This window comes from Panthera leo, chromosome D1, assembly GCF_018350215.1.
Source record: "Panthera leo isolate Ple1 chromosome D1, P.leo_Ple1_pat1.1, whole genome shotgun sequence".
NCBI classification, from domain to species: Eukaryota; Metazoa; Chordata; class Mammalia; order Carnivora; family Felidae; genus Panthera; species Panthera leo.
This window is the reverse complement of record NC_056688.1, coordinates 10,847,713-10,856,970: the sequence shown is the minus strand read 5'-3', so window position 1 is coordinate 10,856,970 and position 9,258 is coordinate 10,847,713.

Sequence of the window (9,258 nt, the reverse complement as noted above, 5' to 3'; positions counted from 1 at the left end):
GACACAAGAAGACACCTCACTCCTCCAAGAGGGGACCATTTGGTCCCACCTTCTGCCGTCCCTGCAGCCCAGTGTGTACAGCCAGGTGTGCCTGGCTATTCTGAAAAGACCCCATGGAAGTGTTCCCAAGACCCCCCTCATCCCTCCCAGGATCTCACATCATCTCTCTGCAGTGATTTTCTTTTCTTCCACATGAACCTGAGTCCCTCCGCAGGTGACTTAAGACACAGCCTCTGTTTCAGACCCACAGTGGGGATGAAACAGGACACTCGTTTACCCTCACTGTCCTCTAGCAAGACTTTTGTGTCAGCTGCCTCTCTCCAGACAACAGTTCCCCAAGTATGGGTTGGGAGAGGAAGAAATGCCCCTACTAAAACTCCTGATCTGGAGCCACACAGAGAATGGGTGTTGATAACCACCTGCCCCTTCCCTTCTTAGGCATCATTCTTCATGGTTGATTTGTTCTCTCTCTCCCTCCCCATCCTCCCTCCTGGCTGAATCCTGACTGGAGCAGTTCCCAAAGGTTCTCGGACAGCCTGAGGAAGAGGCTGCATCGTACCTTTGATCAGCTAGTGCTTCCAGGAAGACTTGACTCCCTGTTTCCCACCATGGTTCTCTACTCTGCACATGCTGCCCTGGTTGCAGGCACCTGCTTTCCTGGCCCGCAGAGAGTGGCTATTGCCCAGACCTCTGCCCCTCCAGGCCAGCCTCTTCTCAGTACACTTGATCTCCCCCTTGACCCTCACTCAATGCATTAATCTTTCACGGTAACAAGTTCCATAGAGAAAGCTCTCTCCACTGGAACTTCCCAGAACAATTACTACTACTCATGAAGGGAGTCAGGTACTCCCTGATCCCCCAAGGTCTCTTGGGACCTGCTGGTTGACCTCATCTACCTACCCTCATCCTCATCTACCTACCCTCTTGATCAGTTGTAGGAGAGTGAACCCCAACACCACCAGAGCCTGCATCCACGTGAGGAGAGGGGGCTCCTCCCTCTACTTCTTTTCCCCATTCTCTTTTCCTCCCTTCTCCCTGTGCCTCTGTCTTCTCCCTAAACAACACATCACAATCTAACCAAATCAATCACCCTCACTCAACATCGTCCCCAGGGGACCTTTTTGGAGAACGTGGTACAATCTTCCTGTCACTTTATCATCTGCTGGAACCCAACAGTGCTGAGCTGCACTTCCTGCCAGCACAACATGACGGAACAATCTATTTGGGATGGGAGGCAGAGAGGGGAGAGGGCAAGGCAAACACAAGCCCACAGGGATGAGCTCAGCTTTCTAGTCTGCCCTTTCCATGTAACACACATGCATATGTCCTATATTCCTTTCCCCAGAGGACTCCAGAACCAGAATTTAAGGTCTAATCCCCTGGGGTTGTTGGGTGTCTCTACTCATCTGTCTTAGGTTCAAAGATGAGATCATCATGGACCACAGAGACTGGGGTGGGACAGAAGGCTGGAGGTGCAGTTAGCTCGGAGCACAGAGGTGAGAAAGTACATGCCATAACAGTGTCACATTAAAAAGAAAAACAAATCTAGCTCTGAAGTGATGTCTGTTGAGGGAACTGTATTGCTGAAACACAAGCATAGAGGGAAGAAGTGGATGGTCAGTTGGAGATGATTGTAGGGGGCTCAGAGAACTGGCTAAGAGACAGACACTTTACACTGTGGGCAGCTGGGATCCTCCAGTTTTTGGAGATGGATGAACATTCTGGTAGCAGCCAAGACTGCCTGCCCTGGGCAGGATACCCAGTGTCCAGCCCCACACCCCGTGTCAGGCTGCCATGACCCCTCTTCTCCCTGCTTCTTCTCTCTTTGCCTTCAAGCCCTCCCAGACCCTCCCATCATGTAATCCCTCCCGAAAGCAAGCTCTACATTGGTCACTCATGTTTAGAATGCTTCAATACCTCCCCACTGCCCAGCAATAAATCCTTATCATGACTTAGCCAGGCATTCAGGGCCGCCAGGCCTTAATTTTCCTCATTCATTCCAGCCTTATTTCTCTTTTATGCAACCTAGGATCCATCCAAACCAAGCCACTCATTGGCCCACCCTATGATATGCTCAAGACCATGATGCCCAAACCATCCTCACCCTTCCAGGCCCCATTCAGAGGACACTGCCAGCAGGAATCCTCTCTGCTTTTGTTCTTGCCTTTCTGATCACTTACTATCTTGACTCACGTGCATATCTTACCACCCGAAGGGGCCTACATCTGGATCCTCCAACCCAGGACAGAGCCTCCCATGTTCCGACAATCGGTAAATGCCACGAAATCTATTGCCGGCCCAGGTCTCCCTTATGTCAGAGGTTAGTGGGTGTCAGTGGTCACTTCGGCTTCTGTCTTTGGGAAAAAAATGAAAAAGAGTGGGGAAAAGAAAGATGCAGACATGCACAGGTGCCTCTGAGAGACAGAAGAAAGAGTGGGTGTTTATTTCTGGCTCCCTGAGTTGTTTATTATCAGCTTCTCTCAGGTACAGCAAGCCCTTCACATCCTCACCGACAATTACCGAGGAAGCATTCAACTAATTTTCTCAACTTCAACTGCCTTTAGTGTGCTCTAATTTTAACATTACTCTCAGCTGTTTTTTTTTTTTTTTCAGATGCAATTAAGTTGAAATGACAGGTGCCTGCATGCCCACATGCCTGTTTGTCTGTCTTCCACAGGGTGGGCCAGGAGATGAGCATACCTCAGGGCCTACTCTGCCTCTGTTCTCCAAAAGCTGGACGGACAGAGCCTAGGCTACTCCCTGGCTTAAACAGGAAGTGACCAAAAAATGACTTGTTTAAACTTTTAAAGTCATGAACCATTTGGGTATTTCTCCACAGAGAGCCAAGAGCTCTGATGTCTACCCTGCGTCAAACACTGAGCTGTTTAATTACACTGGTCCTTGGAGAGGAGGGAGTTCGTGCACCAGAACAGTGAGCCGGGAAGGAGGGAAGCTTGAACTAAGAAACTAGCTCCCACCACCAGCAGGGTAAATAGCCAGCCCTTTTGTGTGAGAAGCCTGAGGGTAAAGGGGCCCCTGAGGGGACCTCTGGTTCATTCTCCTGCACCCTGGCAGGACTCCTGGAAGTAGGGAAGAAAGCCAGCAGGCTTCTTTGTCGCCTGCCCCAGGCTCTAGAACATTCATGTCAAGATTTTTTTTTTTTTTTGCTCTACTTCAATCCTCCTTGCTCTAGCTTCAGCCAACTTGTGCTTTTTTTTATTACTATTTTTTTTGTCTCAGCAGAGACAAAGAATTGTTCTTTCATTCAATCTTGCTTTCTATGAAAGTAAGATTCTGTTAAACAGTTATACATCAACATCCTTCTGAGCACCTCAAATAGCACATATGCTTTGAAAACAAAAGGCACACAGTAAGATACACATTTTTGAACAAGATTTTATACATGGGTGTGTGTGTGTGTGTGTGTGTGTATAGTGCCTTCCAATTACTAAGTATTTCTTCTACCTACATTGTTTCATTTCCTCTTCACAACCTCATGAGTCTGATATCTTTGAAATCTCCTTTTTCTCTATGGAAAGCAAAGTTCTGTAAACTCAAGCAACTTTCTGGTGCTGTACAACTTGTAAACCAGCCTGTGACAGGATTTTGGGGTCCAAAGCCAGCATTTCCAGCACACTAGACTGTCTCTCATGAAATGTCCTCTAAAGTTTGTATTTCAGTAAGTAGCACTGGCCTCTCACCATTAAGTGCATCCCCCGATCTTTGGAAGTAACTGTTCCTTCGTTCACTGGACAAACACTCATGGAACACTACCATGTCCTGGGCACTGGATGGACATTAAATGTTGCCATAAGCTAGTTAATGAGTCAAATACAATTCTGATCAAAGCTGCATTAGAGCATCTCTACCTGCCACTAGTCGCCCTCTGATTTCTCTATGCACTGTCTGTATAGTCCAACTCTACCCTCGGTCCCTGCCCCTCCAAGCCCTTAACCCAAGTCACAGCCATTTGTCCCTGAGAAATCACATGAACCTACAAATCCACACAGGAGGGTTCATGACTGACAGCTGAGCACCCTGTAAGAATTTCTACAGGGTTAGAAACTGCCAACTCTCCAAACTCGGGTATATCTACAAGTATATGGAGATCTTCCAAAAGGACTTTGAACATGGGTACTTTGAAGGGAACCCATTTACACTTCTGTGACATATAACACCCTCTTTCCTGGAATGGCCTGCCATGGAACATGGCCCTATTAAGTTGCTGTTTCTACCTTCCCACATCCCCTTTCATAATTGCCTTTCTCCCATTTTGCTAAAGAAAAGCATTCACCTCGGTTATTCTAAATCCTACTATAATGCATGATTTGTGCAAAACTAAGAAAAAAACAAAAAAACAAACAAAAAAAATCCACCAGATTACCAAGAAAAGACACAATTCAACATATCAATACAGAGTCAGGGTTTAGTGCAGGAAACAGACAAGAACCTAGAAAGGTATTTTAAGCAAGAAGGGATTTAGAGCAAGGAGCAAGGAGACTTACAGAAAGGCTGCAAGCACAGATTCTAGGCTGGGTCCCTTGGAATGATTTCCAGAGCAGTGGAGAACTTTTCCTCAGGGAACTCCTCTGAGCTGCCCCTGGAGAAAGGCTCATCAAGGACAAGATTGTACCATCACAGTCTGAGCAGACCTTGCACACTGGGAAATTGGACACGGGACCCCAAAGCTATGACCAAGAATTACAGAGAGTGAGGTCAAAAAGTGAGCCCACCAGCTAAGAGCAGTGAGATCATCAGTAAGAAATATTAAGGCAGCTTTATTTCATCCAGGTTAACAGATTCACGGCAAGGCACTAGAAGGTTTAAAATGTGAATGTTGACATTTGATAAAAAGCTGGAAGGGAAGCAGCAATCTCCTATGAAGCACAGTCTGAATTTCCATACTTGTTAGTGGCGAGAGAGAGAAGTTGGGGAGTGATGCCTATTCACCCATGGCTCATCCATATGTCAATTACATATTTTGTATGATTGCAAGAAGGTGAGGGTGAAAAGTCTCATGCTTACTTCAATGGCTCAGTTCTACACCTTGAAGTTATAGGAGCATATAGCAGACGTGTGTCCATACTCATTTTTCACTCGGGCACGATCTCCTTCCTGTAATCAGCCTCTTCTCTGCTCATTTATTCCTTCCGACCAAGAGCTTATGAGATTTAGATTAATTTAATGAAAATATATTGTGGGTCTTATTGTAAATAATGCTCCTAACAACAATCATTAATAAGTGTGCTATGGGTAAGTCTCCCACTTACTGGTGACCCAACACCTCTCCTTCTGTTATTAGTGTTGGATCATTAATTAGTATTCACCCATGGACACATAAATTAATTGTAAAAAGGAGCCCTGTCTCTCATTAAGTGATAATTTTCTGAAATATTTTGCTTTGTATGTTTAATATATCACTAAAATTTTTATATATGTATGTTGATTGGTTACATAATAATTATTATAATAATATTCAATACAAAGAAAAATACTTTATGACCTAAAGCCTTCTGGTCAAAACAAATTTTTAAGTATTAGTTTGAATGTACATGGGATAGGATAATCAATGAAGGTCTTTAAGGCATAAGAATATAATATTATGGTAAAATTCTATGAGGAAGCAAAACGGAATTTAAGGAGAAAGAAATAAAATAACATTCCTGGCTGTTAAAGAAAGGCTGGATTTTTTGTTGTTGCTGTTGTTTTTTCAGTACATGCGGGTAGATATCAAAGTGCTATGGTGTTTAGTTTCCTTCTGACACACGTGACAGGGTGAACCAGCCATTTTATTAGAAAACGGCAATATTTGCAACAACCTGGAAATAGCGTCTTATGAAACTATATAAACTTATGATAAAATTTTAAATGTCAACTTTAAAAAATGCAAGACAATACATGCTTTTTCTAATCTCTTTTAAGGAGTCCATGAGTAAACATGTTTCAGGAGCCCTATTCCCAAACCAGCAATGGCCAAACCCAAGGACAGAAGCCATAGGGAAGGAAATTTGAGGGGTGCTGGAGGGCAGAGGGGGAAATACTTTGATCAGGGGCAATTCAAGGAGGGGGTATTTGTTCACCAGGCCTCTTGCTTGCAGTGTCGTGTCTCAGTTCAGTTCTCCCTCACAAACCCCAACAGGGAAAGCACCTGTGCTACGAGTGCAGGCTCTGGAGCCAGACGGCCTAGATTCCTATCCTGGCTCCTTCTGCTTTGCCAGCTAGGTGACACTAGACACATGCCTTAAACTCTATGAGACCTGGTCGCTCACAGAGTTCTGGGGAGGACGGGCCCCAAGTCCCAGGGCTGCTGTGAGAGCCCAGTGTGATCGCTCATGTAATATCCTTAGAGTGGCACCAGTCCTGGAAAGGACTCAGTGAACACTTGCTATTTGTATCATCACCTCTGTTTTCTGGGGAGGAAACTGAGGCCCAGGGAGGCTAAGTAGCTTGAGATGTGCCCCAGTGGTCCCCACCACACTGTGCTGCCTCCCTTCCCAGACCTGACAGTGAGGGCCACGAGGTGGCTGCCTGTTCTGGCCAGCCAGCAGGCTGCTCTCACTCCTCACACCTCCCTGCCTGCCTTGGTTTCTGTCCCACTTTCCCCTCTCCACTGAGGGAGGTGGCACAGGGCAGGGGGGATGGCCAGATGCAACGGGGAAGGGAGAAAGGAGGGCAGGTGCATGACACTCTTAGTGTGCCTAGCAGATCTGTCTGCCCATCTGTCAGTTGGGTTCCGTTGTCAAAATTCACAAAACAGGTGCCTCTGATTTGGAAAAATTTTGCCCTTATGGGTACCTAAATATATGAGTTCTTCATATGTCACCAAAGAGGTGACAAGGTGAAGAGGGAAAAGATGGAGGCGTAAGAAGGTGTTTCTTTCTCACACAACTTAGCCCCAGCCCCAGCCTCTGCTCCTCATGGACAAACAAGGGTAGCAGGAAGCCCACAAACTCTGGAAACCGCTGGCTGAGGGCAGGGGCCGCTGTACCTTCTGTCCACAGTATTCCCTACAAAAGGGGCCTGTCAGAGCCAGCTGAGGGGGTGCTGCGAGCAGGAGGGAGATCACTGTCCCTCAAGGTACCTTCAACATGGCCCCCAAATGCCTCAGCCAGCAAGGCTCCAAGCCCCACACTCCTGAAACAACGTCCTTCAGCCCAGCATCCTATTTTTTTCCTTCGGCATGTTAACTCAAACCCTTGACAATTTCGTTTGCTTGTTCATTATCTGTACCCCTCCTCCAGAAATGAGAATGTAAACTTCAAAGGGCCAGGGACTTTGTGTGTTTCATCCCTGATTGAGTGACCACTGTCTAGTACAGTCCCACACATATAGTTGGCACTCAATAAATGTTTAAGTACATGAATGGACTACTGCATAACTGAATGGTGACAGGTCTCTACCTCCTCCAAGTACCTGCAATGGTCAAGCCTCTGTCTCCCTAGTACCTGCGGGTCATGGCTAACTTGGCCTCTTCTCGTCACTACAGCTGAAACGATGTATTCATCCATCCATCCATCCATCCATCCATCCATCCATCATGTCCTTAGTGAATCCTGGGTATGTGCCAGACACCATCACAGATGTCAGGTAGACAGGGAGCTCACAGAACAGGGAAAGACTTTAAATAGGTAAACGGGCACATTTCTATTATTCACCTCTCTGATGGCTTGTGAAGGGAAAGAACAGAGTACTAGGAGACAGAAAAATGGGAATGGTGTCTAATTTAGAATGTGGGACCTTCAAAGACCTAAAGGTGAGCCTAGCTGAGAGGGAGGGAGGCTATTTTGCAGGCAGACAGAATAGTATGTGCAAATGGCCAGAGGCAGGAAGGATGCCCCATGTGGTGGGTGCAAGGTGAGTGAGGGGGCGTGGCATGGCCCAAGACTGAAGATGCAGCTAGGGCTGGGGCATGCAGAGCCTCATGTGCTTTGTTGAAGAGTTTTGTTTTTATCTTCAGGGCTGTGAAAAGCCTCACAGAGTTCTAAGTAGGGGAGGCACGTGACTCCGTTTATATCTTTAAACGATCTCTCTGACTGTTGAGTAGAGAACAGATTGCAGTCAGGCAGGAGTAGAGATGCAGAGACTAGTCGGGAAACTCTGGAAAAGGAGAGGTAGAGATAGGATGGTGGTAGCTTTGACCTGATTTCTGTCCCTCGGAAATGTATACCCCATTGATAAGACCATTCATTCATTCACACATTCGTTCATTCAGAAACTCATTAGAAAGAACTTTATGTGACAGGTGATGGGGACACAGCAGACAAGACAGACGTGACCTTTGCCTGTGTGGAACTTACAGTCTGGTAAGGGAAACAGACCACTAAACGCAAACTTCCGGCCTTCTAGCTACATGGGATGGGGGAGGTGCTATGGCAGGGGAAGGAGGAAGGTGGGAGAACACCAGGAGAGGCACCTGACCCTGACCTGCTATGTCAGGGACTGTCAAGAAAGACCTGGACCAGAATTGCAGATTCGCAAGTACACATGAACTGACTTGGTATCTGTCTTCTGAAACAATAAGTGGTCTTGCCTTGTATTCATCTGACTACCCACTGACTAACTCCACCAGGCTGGCTACAGGCAGCTCAGTCTTAAGGTGGCCAGAAGTGAAATCATCTGTGACCCACAACCGTCCCCATGCCGAAATCTACCCCACACAATGGTTCTTAACTCAAAGAATAGCATTTCCATCTACAGTCATCCACATCATACACTTGGGCTTCCCTCTCTTACCCCTGATGTCTGGTCACTCACCAAGTCCTACTGGTCCAGCCTCCCGAGGCCTCTCACCTTCCTCTCCTATTGTGGTTCCCAGGCCGTCCACCCGCTTCGGGCCACCACCCTCTCTGGCCAGATTTCGGCCACAGTCCCTGTCTGCTCTCCCAGCCTCACAAGCCAAGCAACCCCACCCCCATGTGTTCAGGGGCTTTTTAAACCTTCACTTCCACCTTCTCCTGGCTCCACCCTCCAGCCTCAGCGTGCTTCTCAATTCCTTCAGGCAAACTCCTGTGACCCCCCTGCCCTGGTTCAGGGCCCTCCACCCTGAGATGCCATAGCACCACGCCCTTCCCTTGGGCACATGTTGCTGTTTGTGCCTGCCTCCCCATCAGACTTTAAGCTCCTTGAAGGCTCATGTCTCTATATACAACTCCCTGCCTATCCAACAGAAATTTCTGTGATCCCGTGCCTGGAAAACCTGGGAGAGGGTCCTGATGCCCTGTGAACGAGGAGCCCACAACAGGCATGTGGTGGCCCCTC